A 13,955-nucleotide genomic window follows, 5' to 3' on the forward strand; every position below is an offset into this window, starting at 1 on the left:
GGTGTGCTCCAGAGTGTGGACCCTGAGCAGGAATGCAGATTATAAAGACATGGACTCTGTGGGGGAAAGGTTGCTGGCCAGAGTGTTGGGCCAAGTGTTTGTTCTGTTGTCACCGACCCCTTCTTTACATATACAGGAGCTGAGTCTCCAAGGCCAACCAGTCTGCACCAAGCCAGCCAAGATATGAGCAGAAAAGTGAACTCCTCCAGGTGCCAGTGTCACCATCTTCCCTTGGTCAAAAAGACCCCAAGCCCCATGAGGTCAGCAGAAAACAAGATGTAGCCAACAGTGAGGTTTAGGGCAGACCAGCTGGGATGGGATGGCTTAATCACTTCGAGGTAATTCTAGAATATTTAAAATCACAGCTATTTGTACTTTTAACTATTAGTGATCTCCAGCAAGGTTTTCTTTTTCTTTCTTAAAAAGCCATTTATTTATTTTTTTAAATATTTATCTGCCATGGCTGGTGTGGCTCAGTAGATTGAATGCGGGCCTGTGAATCAAAGGGTCGCTGTTTCGATTCCCGGTCAGGGTATGTGCCTGGGTTGCAGGCCAGGTTCCCAGTTGGGGGCGTATGAAAGGCAACCACACATTGATATTTCTCTCCCTCCTTTTCTCCCTCCCTTTCCTTTTTTTTAAAAAAAGTATTTATTTTTAGAGATAAAAAAGTGTTTATTTTCAGAGAGAGGGGAAGGGAGGGAGAAAGGGAGAGAAGCATCAATGTAAGAGAGAAACATCTATCAGTTACTTCTTGTACATCCTCCAACCAAGACCAAACCCACAACCTAGGCATATGCCCTGACTGGAAATTGAACCAGCGATCTTTTGCTTTGTGGGATGACACCAAATCAACTGAGCCGTACTGGTCAGTGCTCCAATAAACTTCTAAAAGGAGTGGCCCACTGTGGTCTTGGGCAGGTGGTTCACCCTCTGTCTCTTAGTCTTCTGTGACATGGAGGTGATGACATACCCACCACCTGTCACAGGGGATGACCTTCAGGCCAGGCGCAGACTTGGTGGTCTGTCCATTGTACATGACTGATGGTGGGTCATGCCTTTGTGAAGGTGGTAGAGCCCAGCAGTCGCCTCGGTGGGGAGGGCCCCACACACTTTTCACAGTGGAAGCAGTAGCTGCATGTTGGCTCTGGAAAGACCATGTTTTATTTCTGTTCCATTGGGGTGCACAGCTGAGAGTCTTGAACAAAGCCGTAAGGGCAGTGATTTACTAAGCAGGCCAGAGCTTACATACTTTTTATTCATCCATTCATTCATTCATTCAATCCAGTCTTGAGTTCCTGCTCTGTGCCAGGTCCCCTGCATGGGCCCAGCAATGAATGTGTGACTTTTGGACCTTGGTCTGGCCCGTGTGGCTCAGTCTGGTGAGGAAGGACAGGACATGGGTCAGCACAAAGAGAAGCCCCCAGCTCCACCTTGTGGGGCAGGTATCAGGAAAGGCTGCCTGGACGAGGTAACTGTTGGCTGAGCCCAAGGGAGAGGTGTTTCTAGGCTGCAGTGAAAAGTGAGTGTGGCTGGTGCCAGGGTTAAAGGATGGAGGGTAAGAAGGCTGGCTGGAGAGGGGTGGGGATTGCCAGCCACGTGGGGAAGACATTGGCATGTCACAGATGGTTATAGGAATGGAGCTCCAGAAAGAGCTCAGCAGCCGGCCTGAGGGAAAGGAGAGTGGCCCTCAGGAGTCACAGGCTCTTCCCTGTCTACCTGTTTTGGCTCAAAGAAGGAGGCAGCAGTAGGAAGAACCCAGGTCTGAAGCTGTGTGGCTTTGGATACATCACTGCCCTCTGGGGCTGCAGCTGCTTCTTCTGCCAGGAGTGATAGCTATTTCTGCAGGATCATTGGGAGCACCAGAGAAAATCTGCACGTGCTCAATAAATGGGAAAATGAATGGGACCCTGCTCCTCCAACACCAGGCTTGGCCCCTGTGGCCTGCAGCATTTCCCCAAACAGTAAATCACCACTTAGGGCACAAAAATGTTGCAACTGATGGTGGTAAAATGACTGGTTCAAAAAATATCCTTAAGTATTCTGAGCAAAGATGGTGGCCTAAGGGAGGACATGGTCTCCTAGAGGGAATAAGCAATTTAAGATGCAAGGGGGAGGGGATGCTGGCCTGCCCTGTGGCCCTGCCAGGTGGGTCAGAAGAGATCAAGCCATTGCCCCAGCTGGACCCTGAGAAACACACCCAAAGAACCCAATAGAGTGATGTTTACCAAACTCCTGAGCCCTCCTCACTCACAAGAGGAATGTCTGAAGAACTGTTGCAGCCTAGAGGGGCCCAATGAGATGAATCTCCTGTCACATGGGGCCCTGGGACAGATAAAGGGGAAACAGGAATCGGAATATAGTGTATGTGTTGATATTAGTTTGTTAATTGTGACTATGTCCCTCACTAATGTAAGATGTCAGTAATGGGGGAAACTGGATGCCAGGTACATGGAAGCTCCAGTACTATCTTCATGACTTTTCTGTAAATTCAAAACTGTTCTAAAATCAAAAGCTTATTTTTAAAAAATATTGTAGTTATTTACACAGGGTTCCCCTTCCCCAAGCTCTTCTGCTCTGAGCTGCTGCTTCCACGCACTGGTCCCTGCGCCCCACCCCTGCCCTCTTTCCCTGGCCACCTGCCTACGCGGGCTCACCCGCCCGGGCCCTGCCCGCCACCTGACGGTGGTCCCATCCGCAGCAGCCGGAGGGTCCAGAGCGGACTGTCCAACCCCGTGACTCCAGGCACCTGGTACGTCCACTTCCCTCCCTCTGCTAGTCCGGCCCTTTTCTCGAAGCAGGTGGTCGACTTACCGGACTTCACCCGGGGTTAAGGGGGCCGCTCCTGACCCGGCCTACAGGGCCGGCGCACCAGGCGACCTCTCTGAGCCCCTAGCCGGCGGGGCTGAGAGCGGCAGGGCGGGGCTCAGATGCGCAGGGGAAGGGGCGCACAAGTGGCTGAAGGGGTGGTGGAGGGCGGGTGATGCCCGAGTGGGGGAGAGGGAAGGCACCCCCAGCCCTGTGACCCCAGAGAGGGAGGAGAACGGCGCCCCCAGTCCGTGCCGCCCTGAGCGCAGGTCCCGCCCCCTAGCCCAGCCCCGGCTCCCAGCCCAGGTGTGTCCCCAGCCTGTGCCGCCCCCAGCCCAGGTCCCGCCCCCAGCTCAGGTGCCGCCTCGACCCAGCCCGTGATGCCTCAGCCCCGCCCGGCTCCCTACGACCGGGGCTCGGTTTGCGCAGCGGGCTCAGGACGCGGTACAGCCTCGGACGGAGCGCGGTGAGTCCCGGGTCCGCGGGCGCGGCGCTCCCTCCTGAAATGGGACAGGACAGCCCCTCCCTGCGCCCCAGTTTTCCCGGGCCTCGCGCTGTGTGGACGCAGCTTTGTAGACGCCTGGACGGGCTGTATGGCTGCGCCCGGGGTGTGTGAATGGGGCCGGGCTGTGTAAACATGTGGACAGGCTGTGTGGGCACAGACGGGCTGTGTAGACGCCCCTGGGCTGTGTGAATGTGGCAACCTGTGTAGATGCGGTGCACATGCGTCGTGCACACTGCGGGCAGGAGGTTCTCATGGGCTCCCATCCCTAATGGCAGTTTTTCTGGCAATTCTGTGAATTAATGTGACTAAAACCAAGCGTGGTGGCTCAGCCCGGAGCCTTGGGGTTGTGCTGGGAGACTGGGGCGTGCGCAGGACTCAGATGGACAAAGATGGGTAAAGGCTGTCCTGTGTTTCATAAAGAGCGGCTCTGCTTCCCTCTCTATCCTTTGTCTCAGCGTCTTAGTTGCTGCTGAGTGAGTAAATGACAAGGATTTGGGGGTAACAGTTTGGGGAGGGTGTGGTCATAGGCCTGAACTTGCGGGTGGGGTTGTCTTTTCCTGGGAAGGGGCTCCCATAGATTTAGTTACAGGTCACAGGGAAGCCATTTTCAGCACACTTTTTGTGATGTCCTCAAAGTTCTTGCGGTTTGATTAGAAATTTTCATATTTCTCATGACTTAGCTGAGGATGGCTGAGGTCCTCACTCTTCTTACTCAACTTACAGGGGTCAAAGCCAGGCTGCTAGGACCTCACAGGGGAAGGCATGGGCTTTGGGGTGGCCAGAGGTTTGAGGAGTGTGTGTTCACATCCACACAGCCCCCCTCCCCCCACTGACTCAAGTCAGTGTCCACTTATTGAGATTGTGAAGAGAAGCCTTTGTGAACCTGGGCATACAGGTGGCACATTTTGTGCATCATGACCGTGGGACATAGTAGCCGACCAGCAGTGGTGGTGGCTTCCATGGCACCTCTGTGCCCGTGGGGTACTGACCCTGGAGACCCAGAGCCCACCCTGTCTGCCTGTGGCCCTGGCCAGGTATGGTGTGTGTATGAGATTGTGTGTGACTGTGCCTGTGGTCATGACTGTGTGTGGTTGTGTCATTATGTGTTTGTGTCTACGGTTGTGTATGATTGTGTGTGGCTGTGTAATTGTATGTGGTCACATGTGTGAGATTGTATGCTGTGTGTGGTTGTGTCATGTGTCTGTAGCTGTGTGACCGCATGTGTATGGTTGTGCATGTAGTGATAGTGTGTGGTTATATATGATTGTGTAATTAGTGTGATCATGTGTGACTGTGTGTGGCTGTGTCATTAAGTGTTTGTGTGTGTGTTTGTAACTAAGTTTGTGACCACATGTGTGCTATTGTGTATGGTTTTGTTGCAACAGCGTGTGGTTGCTTGAGGTCGTGTCTATGGTTGTGTGTGTGCAAACTCCCCCTTACTAGTTTCCTAATCTGGAAAATAGAACAAGAGCCGCCACTGCTCACATGGATGTAACAGCCACGCAATGAGTCCATGTTGCAGCAGACAGCACTCTTGTCCCAGCAAACAAAAGCCCATGTGCTCACACAGTGTGGATTCAACGGTGGACCCACAGCCCATCCTGGCTTTGGACTCCACCCCTGCCGAACGTCTGTGTGGTGTTCAAAGTTTTCTTTGCAGAATTCTGAAAGTTTAGGGCATAAAATATGTAGCTTGCAGTCTGTAGACAGAAGCATGTTGGATGGCCTTTTATGAAGGCAGGGACTCTGACCCAGGACAGCCTGCTACAGAAAACTCGGCTCCTGTTATCATAGCTGTCTGTCTAGGGTAGGGAGCAGTGGCAGGGCTGTGGTGGCAGGGTGGCGGCGGCCCCGTCCAGGACCTGGGGACTGCAGAGTAAATGGGTAGAGGCAGGTGTTCCCCTGACTATGGCCAGGTGGGTCCTGTTGGTTCTAGAGGAGGCTGGTACAGAAGCAGGGGCTGCAGAGGTCTGGGCTGCTGTTCTCACCCTGTGGGAAAGGAAGGAGAGAGGGACAGGCAAGGAGAAGGGGTGCATTTGATGAGAACCATGGGGATGCCATTGTCCCTGGTCCCTGTCTTCATGGCTTGCCTGCCTCACCTGGATAGCAGAGTCCTGGGGCAGCAGAGATCCGTTTCATGGTAGAGAAGTCACCAGCAAAATGGAAAGAATTCCTAAAATTTTAGGAACTGGGTGTGTGAGAGAGCAGGGGGAAAGTGGACAGAGAGAGACAGAGACAGAGATATAGAGACCAAATCAGAGAGAGGCAGAGACGGAGATAGACAGGGACACAGAAAGACAGGCAGGCAGGGAGAAGACAAAGAGACAGAGAAGCAGAGAGAGACAGAAATATGTAGAAAGAGACAGAGACAAAGAGGATACAGTCTCTCCAAGGTTCAATTTTGTCATCTGTAAAATGAGGATAGTGTTCCGACCCTCTGAGGGCTACGTGAACTTCCTGAAGTCTGGGAGCGGCACAGGGGCCAGGGGTTCTTGTGGCATAAGCACATCTCATCCATGCAAGCAGCCACAGCGAAATGGCTGTTCCAAGTTAACTATGTGAATCTGTGCGGCTCTAAAGTTAACACAGAGGGTAACCTATTCAGGCTTTGTTGTTTTACCCACTTTACTTCTGTTAGTTAAAGAAAATGACTCTGGAATAATTTTAGTTTCAAAGATTAGCAGGAAGGGTCCCCAGCCACCCCTTACCCAGCTTCCCCTGGTCTTAAAATCTTATGTAACTATAGCACAATAATCATGACTAAATAATTAACATTGCCAACACTCTCAGAGACTTTATTTTTCCATGTTTCCACTCATGTCTTTTTTTGTCTTGGGATCCAAGCCGGGGACCTCTATTGCATTCAGAACCTGTATTCATTTTAAATTATAGATGTCATAAGTGATTGGAGGTTTGTTTTTTGAATCTGCACGTCTTTATCTATTTTCCTGAGTATCACCTGTGTTTATCAGCTTCTCCCCTGGACGCCACCCCCCCCACAGGATCTCCAACTGCCTTTCCCCTGTGCACGTTATAAAGCTACAAGAACACAAGATATCATCATCGCAAATAGTTTTCTCACAAATACCTCTTCCCATGAAAACCTAACAAAAAGTCCACAGACAAAAAGGGAAAAAAAGCAGACCAAACTTATTAAATTTCCTTTAGGCTTGCTGAGTGATTTATTGCATGAAGTTGGGGCAGAGTGGGGGAAGGGTTTCCTGGCTTGGTTTGAATCTGAGGACGAGGATGGGGAGAAATGGGAGAGGCTGCGGTACAGAGAAGTCATGCCTGTTCCATAAACAGGCTTTAGCAGTGGTGGGACCGTAAATGGGAGACATGTGGGATGGGAGATTCTAAAATCACCTTGGATTAGGAAAAAGAAAAAAGTCATACAGTCAGGTGGGCAAGATGGTTGCAGAGTTGAGAGTGAGTTGGGGGAGAAGTTTATGTGGCCAGAGGCAAAGCCGAGATCAAGTTAGGGGTTAGGGGTTTTGTTGAAGTTGATAGCTGATCCTGCTTGGAAGAAAGTGAACCCAAGCACTCTGTTTCGCCTTGAGAGGGTGAACCACCATTTCAATCATTAAAAGCAAGGGGAGAATTCAGGGCAGGCACTTGGCGGACTATGGGAAGGCTGGGAATGCTAAGGAGGATATGAAGAAAAGGGTACAGGATAGACCACCGAGAGGAGCGGGTGCTTCCTGGGAGGGAACAAAGAAAGCCAGACAGAAGTCCTGTGTATTAGTTATCGGTTGCTACATATCAAATTATCCTCAAATTTAGCAGGTTGAAAAATATTATGTCAGTTTCTGTGGGTAAGAATTCAAAAGTGATTATCTGAGTGGTTCTGGCTGAGGGTCTCTCAATCAAGCCTCTGGCTGGGGCTGCCTCATCTGAAGGCTCGACTTGGGGTAGAGGAGCAACTTCAAGAATGCTCCCTTGTGTGGCTGTTGGCCGAAGGTTCTGCTTTTCTCCACGCGTGGCCCCTTTGTAGTGCTGCATGAGCATCCTCACATAATGGCAGATGACGCCCCCAGTGAGTGATCCCAGAGAGAGTGAGGAGGAAGCCATGCGTCTTTTATGATGTAGTCTCAGAAGTCACGCTCCATCGTCTCTGGTACATTAGGAGCGAGTCATCAAGTCCAGCCCGCACTCAAAAGGAGACAAAGTTGGCTCTATGAAAAAGAGGGTGGCAAAGAATTTGTGGACATGCTTTCAAAGCACCACATTATGTGATCTTGGGCAAGTCGTGTAGCTCCTGCGTGCCTCAGTTCCCTCTTCCGTCAGAATATGGCTGGCCTCCCAACACAGAGGCAATAGTAAATCAGAGAATACATGTAAGTGTTTAGTGTGATGCGCTTCTCTCAGCGCATTTTCATTCTCTGAGGAACGATGTACCAGCTACAGTCATCAAACTATAACCCTGGAACTGCAACGCCAGAGTGCGGAGTGAGGTCACTCACTCTCTTGGTCAATATTGGGCTAAAGAGTGGAGAGAACATGGTGGCTGTTCTCTCCCTGGCTCCCTTCTCAAAGGACCCACTGCTTTTCCCACAGGGACTCCAAGCTCTTCACCCTATAAGAAACCACCCTGCCATCTACTCCCAGGACTACAGCTTACAAAATTCAGGAGAAAACAAATGGAGCAGGGGATGTGGAGGTGACTGCTGTGAGGCAAGAGATAAGCACAGCAGGTGTGGGGGGGCACAGCACATGCAAAGGTCCTGAGGCTGGGCTGCACCAGGCCTGTTTGAGGAACAATGTTGAGGCCCATGTAGCTGGACCTGAGGGAGGGAGGAGGTAGAAGCTGAAGACAGAGGCCAAAGATTGGTTGGGACCACGGAGAGTAAGAACCACAGGGAGGTTCGAGCAGAGGCAGGCTGTGGCCTAACTCAAGCTTTAGGTGGCGAGGATGGAAGCAGCCAGCCCTCCATAGGGCCAAGGCAATGTTCTCCTTATCCCAGGGCAAAAATGGTGGAGGTGACCCAACTCTAGATATATTTTGAAGGTGAAGCCAACAACACTGTCAGGGTAGATGGGGGCTCTGAGAAAGGTGTCACCGGTGGCATTTTGGTCTAAGTGTTCGTAGAAGCGGTGATTCTGAGACAGGGAAAACTGTAGGAGGAGCAGGTATTTGGGAGCGTGAGAAGAGCTATCAGGAACTGAATTTGGTGTGTGTCAGGTCTGAGATGCTTGTCAGTCATTGGATTGTGGTGCCAAATTACCACAAATACGGTGACTTGATACAGTTCCTATTTATTAGCTCACAGTTTTCTGTGGGCCAGGTGTCTGGACATGACTTAGCTGAGTTCTCTGCTCAGGGTCTCACTAGGCTGCAGTCAGAGGGTTGATGGGTTGTGTTCTCATATGAAGGCCTGACTGAGGAAGGACCCACTTCCAAACTCATTCAGGTTGTTGGCAGATGATGAAGGGCCGGGCTTTGGCTAGATGTGTGCTGGTTGCCACTCTCAGCTCCTAGAGGCCACCCCACAGTTCCTTGTCCCCAAGTTCTCCAGCACGGCCACTTACTTCATCAAGCCAGCTCCAGTCTGCTAAAGCAGAGTCTCACATAATGTCATATAATCATTACAGTGACGTCCCATCACCTCTGCCATAGTCTACGGGTTAGAAGCATGTCACAGGTCCTGACCCACTCAAGAGGAGAGGATTACACAGGGGTATGAACACCAAAAAGTGGGAATGAAGGGGGTCACCTGAGGTCACTCAGAAGAAGGTTCCAGTAGCTATTTGGACCCAAGTCAGGAATTCAGTTCAGAAGATGAGTCTGGGTAGAGTTTGTAGCCATCAGGGATGATATTAAAACCACAGACTGGAAGCTGGTGCGTAGCTACAGGTAGTCTGTGAAAATAGTTATTTAATCTTCTTTAAATGGCCTATTTTCCAAAGGTAAAAATAATTTTTTTTAAGGAAACTTAGTCACTGACATGTACAAATAGAAAACAAGTGAGAGAATGCAACTTTTCAAATAAATGGGAAGAAAACCATTGTCCTCAAATTGCTGCTACCCTCCAGGGTCCAGATTTCGGTGAGGCAAGCAGAACATTTAAGGGGCTGCCAAAAACTCGATGACCCAGAGAAATAATATCAAAGTGCAATATTGTAAAATATCAAGTGAGTGCAGAGGAGTCCTCGGTAAGGAAAACAGCAACATTTTAAGAAAAACAGGGCAGGACAGGGCTAGGATTAGGAGGTGGAGAACAAGATGAGCTGGACAAGTACAAGGTCGGACCCTGTCTTTAGGGAAAATGTTGCGATTCGGTGGGTCATGGATTTTTGGTGTTAATTTTAATTTTTTAAAAATTGTGGCATGAAAATGTTACTCATATTATGGACAAAGGTTTTTGGTGCTGCCTTAAATCTTGCCCTCTGAGGCCAGTGCCTTGACCACCTCACACGAGGCCTTGACCTTGGCCTGGGTCTCCTCCCAGAAAACTCTGCACCTGAGGTTCACTCTCTTTTTGGAAACAAATGCTGGCAAGCGTGAGAGTGGCATTAAGGACACGCTGGCCTTAAAATGAGACTCTCCGTGTCACCGCCAGGAGGCTGCAGGCAGACGTTGTTCCTGCCACATCCACAATTATGGCTTAGTGCACGAAGTCCTCTTGCTTAGCACCTCCTTAGAAAACCCCCAAATTGTTCTAGACCTTTACTGGCAGATGACCACAGAAGGGGAGTAGGTGGCCAGATGTCCTGCCTTCCAGATTCAAGCTAAAACAGTTCCAGGTGGCCCCGGATGATCAGTCACCTCAGATAGGAGTGACTCACTCAGTGTCACACCATCTCTGCTCTGCTGGGATGAGAGTCAGGCCTTCTGCCTCCTGCCTAGGGCAGAGGACGGCAGCATGTGTAGAGCTGGAGGCTGGTTGAACTGCAGGCTCGAGTTGGGGACGTCAGCGCTAACAATTCAGTTTCGTTCTGCTCTATATCTTGATTCCTTCCCAGTATCTTGGTGAACCTTCAGATCTTAGATCTGGCGCCAGTCCTTCTCAAAGCTGCTGGGACCATTCCTGGAACTGAGGACAGCAAGTCCCTCACCCACTCGTTCCTCTTATTTTACAACTGCACATTCATTCTTTAGCTTTGTCTGGGGTGTTCTCATGTATCTCTCAGCTCAGGTGGTAACTTATCCTCCTATGTGGCTTTCAAAAAAATTATTATGCCTCATCCTGTTGGGCTTTCTCTGAGCTCCCAGTGGCCGAGCGGAGCCAGCCATCAGTCACCCCTTGTGCTCTCTCTTATTTCTTGTAATCAGCTATATCTTCCCTCTTTCTACTCAGCTTTTGTATCCTGTTCTCTCCCACCCCCAATCTTTGCAAAAAATAAAATAAAGCAAATTCTAGAAGAGATTTGTAGTCTGAGATTAGGGGTGTCAAGGATCTTCCAGATCCTCCCATCCCTTTGCCTCTCTCTTAAGCAAAACACCCACTTGTCCGAGACAGCCTGTCTCCATTCCAAGGAGTGAAAAGAAAAAGATACAACTAAACAGGCATATTTGTTTTTCATCTACTCAACACCAAATCATTTATTTGGCTGACTTTTCTTTTTTTTTTAAGCCCTAAATGAACTTTACATCTTGGTCAGAAGTTAACTTCAATATAGAAATATGGGTGTTTGGGAAGAGTTGGGTGTTAAATGGATGTCACCTTATGGTTTGATAATTAGCCCATGACAACTCCAGCTTCTGCTTCTCAACATGAGATGGATGACACAGCAATCCAGACAGGTCGCTGCTAGATGTGTGTAGTCTACTTTGCAAAGCTAATAAGCACAGGGCCCATTTCTTCTTTGGCAACATTGTCAACCTTTTACTCAAGCAGCAAAGGCCTTGGCTACACCAACTGTTGGCAAAGACTGCGGGGAGATGAGAGCAGCAGAAGGGGCAGAGGCATGTGTCTGTCTTTGAAGAACTCACGGGTACTGCAAAGGTTCTGTAAAATAGATGCAGCCATGTGGGACTTTATCATCACTTCCCAAGCCAGCCCCTGGCAACCCCATTCTAATTTCTGTCTCTGGATTTGATGATCTTATGGACCACCAATGAATAGAGTCACACAGTATGTTGTGACTGGCTTATGTCACTAGACGCAATGTCCTCAAGGTCCGTCCGTATTGTAGCAGGTGTCAGGATTTCTTTGGGAGCAGAATACATATGGAATAGCTTGATGTGGTGGATGCTGAGTGATGAGCTGGGAGGGCTTGCAGTCGAGACTTGAAACTTGGTGCTAAGGGCAGTGAAGAGCTGCAGAAGAAAAGAGAAGCAACACCGTAGTATTTATATAGGTCAGGCTTCCCCCCCCGGGCACAGCTGACAATTCTAGGCATCCTGGGCACTGGAGCGTGCTGATCAACACCTCTGACCCCCACTCACTTGATGCCAGGAGCACCCCCAGTTGTAATGACAGATGTACCCAAATGCTACCGAGTGTCCCCTGGGGGCACACTCACCCCTAGGTGAGAACCCCTGATGTAGGCAGATATCTCTAGTTGTATGAAAAAAAAAAATGGATACGAAAGGACAAACTTGGAGTTAGCAAGAAAACCACTAGCCCAGGGATGGGGTGAAGGTCATGAGAGCTGGGATGAGCAGATGAAGTCCCTGGAGAGGAGGAAGGAAGTAGACTGGCTGGCTAGCTTTGGAGGTGACCAGCAAGGAGGGTAAGGAGGAAGAAAGAGTGACAGAAGACTCTGGGGCTGGTCTAGAGTGTCAACCAATAGGAGAGGCAGTACCCAATTAGATGAAGGAGTACTGTGACTGGAAGGCCTGGGTCCAGTGGGAACCAATGACCAATGGGGAGAGAGATTAATACTGTGACTGGCAGGCCTGGTGGCCAGATGGGTCAGGCACCATGGTACAGGCACCGTGATTCCCAAAGAAAGGAATTCTGGGAAGACAAATATGGCATTGTCACCCACATGCGATAGAAAAATTAGCACTAAAGGGAATTAAGGAGCATGGTAGGAGGGAATGGAATAGACAGAGAGAGGTTGAGAAGAACTCTATGCACAACTAAAGGACATGGTCTAAAAGGGGGGGACAACTGGAGGGAGGGGGGCCACCGGGTGGAGGGGAGAAGAGGGAAGGGAAATTGGGACAAATGTAACATTATAATCAATAAAACACATTAAATAATAATAATAATAATGTGTTGAAATGAATGAATTAAAAAAATAAGTATTTTGCAAAAAAAAAAAAAAAAAAGAAAATTAGCACTAAAGGGACAAACCTGACCAACAACCAATGGTAACGAGGTTGGAAGAGGTTAACTGCCTCTGGGGGTCATAGATTAGTCAGGTTGAAGCTGGAATGTGGACATTGGTCTGATTACCAGAATTCCTCCCACGTGTCCCAGAGAACAGTGGGGGAAGGACAGGCCCCATTTTCAAGGTGTTCTTCCTACAAAGATGCCCAATGGCCAGATCAGCACTCAACCCTCTCTCCCAGGTGAGCACTGCACAGCATTGCCCACAGAGCCCGTATTAGTTTCCTATTGCTGCTGTGACAAAGTGGATCTCACAGGGCTAAACCGAGGGCTGGTCCTTCTGGAGACTCCAGGGAGAACTGTTTCCAGCCTTTTCCAGCTTCTAGAGGTGCCACATCTCTGGCTTGGGGCCCTTTCCTCCATCCTCACAGCCAGCAGCGCAGCCTCTCCCACCTCTGATTGTCCTTTCTGCCTCCATCCTGTGAGGATGCTGTGATGACACTGTTCCCCCCTGACCCGAGAATACAGGGTCACCCACATCTCGGGGGCCTTGACTTGATCCCACCTGCAAAGTCCCTTTGCCATATGAGGTGATGTGTTCACAGGTCTGGGACCAGGATGGGGACGTCTTTGGAGGAATTGTTCTGCCTGCCACAGTGCCCCAATAAAATATCATTTCTATGGAAGCACCAGAGACACTGTCAGAATTTTTGGATCAAACAGTCACTGCCTTTTCTGAGCCTTGCTTGGTTCAAAGGCAGATTTTGTAGCCTGATTTTTATCTGCTCTCCACCAGGCCTGCCAACTGCTAGATGAGGTTTCTCTGCCCTCCGAGGAGGGCCATGGCGGGGTCGAGCCAGGGCATGGGTGCCCCAGCACGGGAGAGGCTTGGAGGCATAGCTGCCCCCGGGAGCTTCTCCTGGGTTTCCTTGTTTGTTCAGAGATACTTACTGCTGGCTCCCCTCATCGTAGATATTTCTGTGTAGAAAGAGTTCCAGTGGTTCTGAGACTGACTATCACCTGCACCAGCTCTTTCTTCTCACATTTCAGTTTCCGGTATAGTTCTTCTCTTTCACTCTCTCAAATTTTTTCCTCCCTTTTTATTTTTTGTAACATAAAATTCGCCACCTTAACCATTTTTAAGTGTACAGGTTGGTGGCACTAAACACATTCACATTTTTGTACAACCATTACCACCATCTATTTCTAGAACTTTCTCATCTTCCGAAAATAAAACTCTGTCCCCATTAAACACTTACTCCCCCTTCCCCAGCCCCTAACTCCCACCATCTACTTCCTGTCTCTATGGATCTGACTCCCCTAGGGACCTCCTATGAGGGGAATCTCACAGTATTTGTCCTTTTGTGTCTGGCTTCTCTCACTAAGCATAATGTCCTCAAGGTCCACCCGCATTGGGGCAAAGG

The sequence above is a fragment of the Furipterus horrens genome, unplaced genomic scaffold, assembly GCF_987537825.1.
Source record: "Furipterus horrens unplaced genomic scaffold, mFurHor1.1.pri manual_scaffold_10, whole genome shotgun sequence".
NCBI classification, from domain to species: Eukaryota; Metazoa; Chordata; class Mammalia; order Chiroptera; family Furipteridae; genus Furipterus; species Furipterus horrens.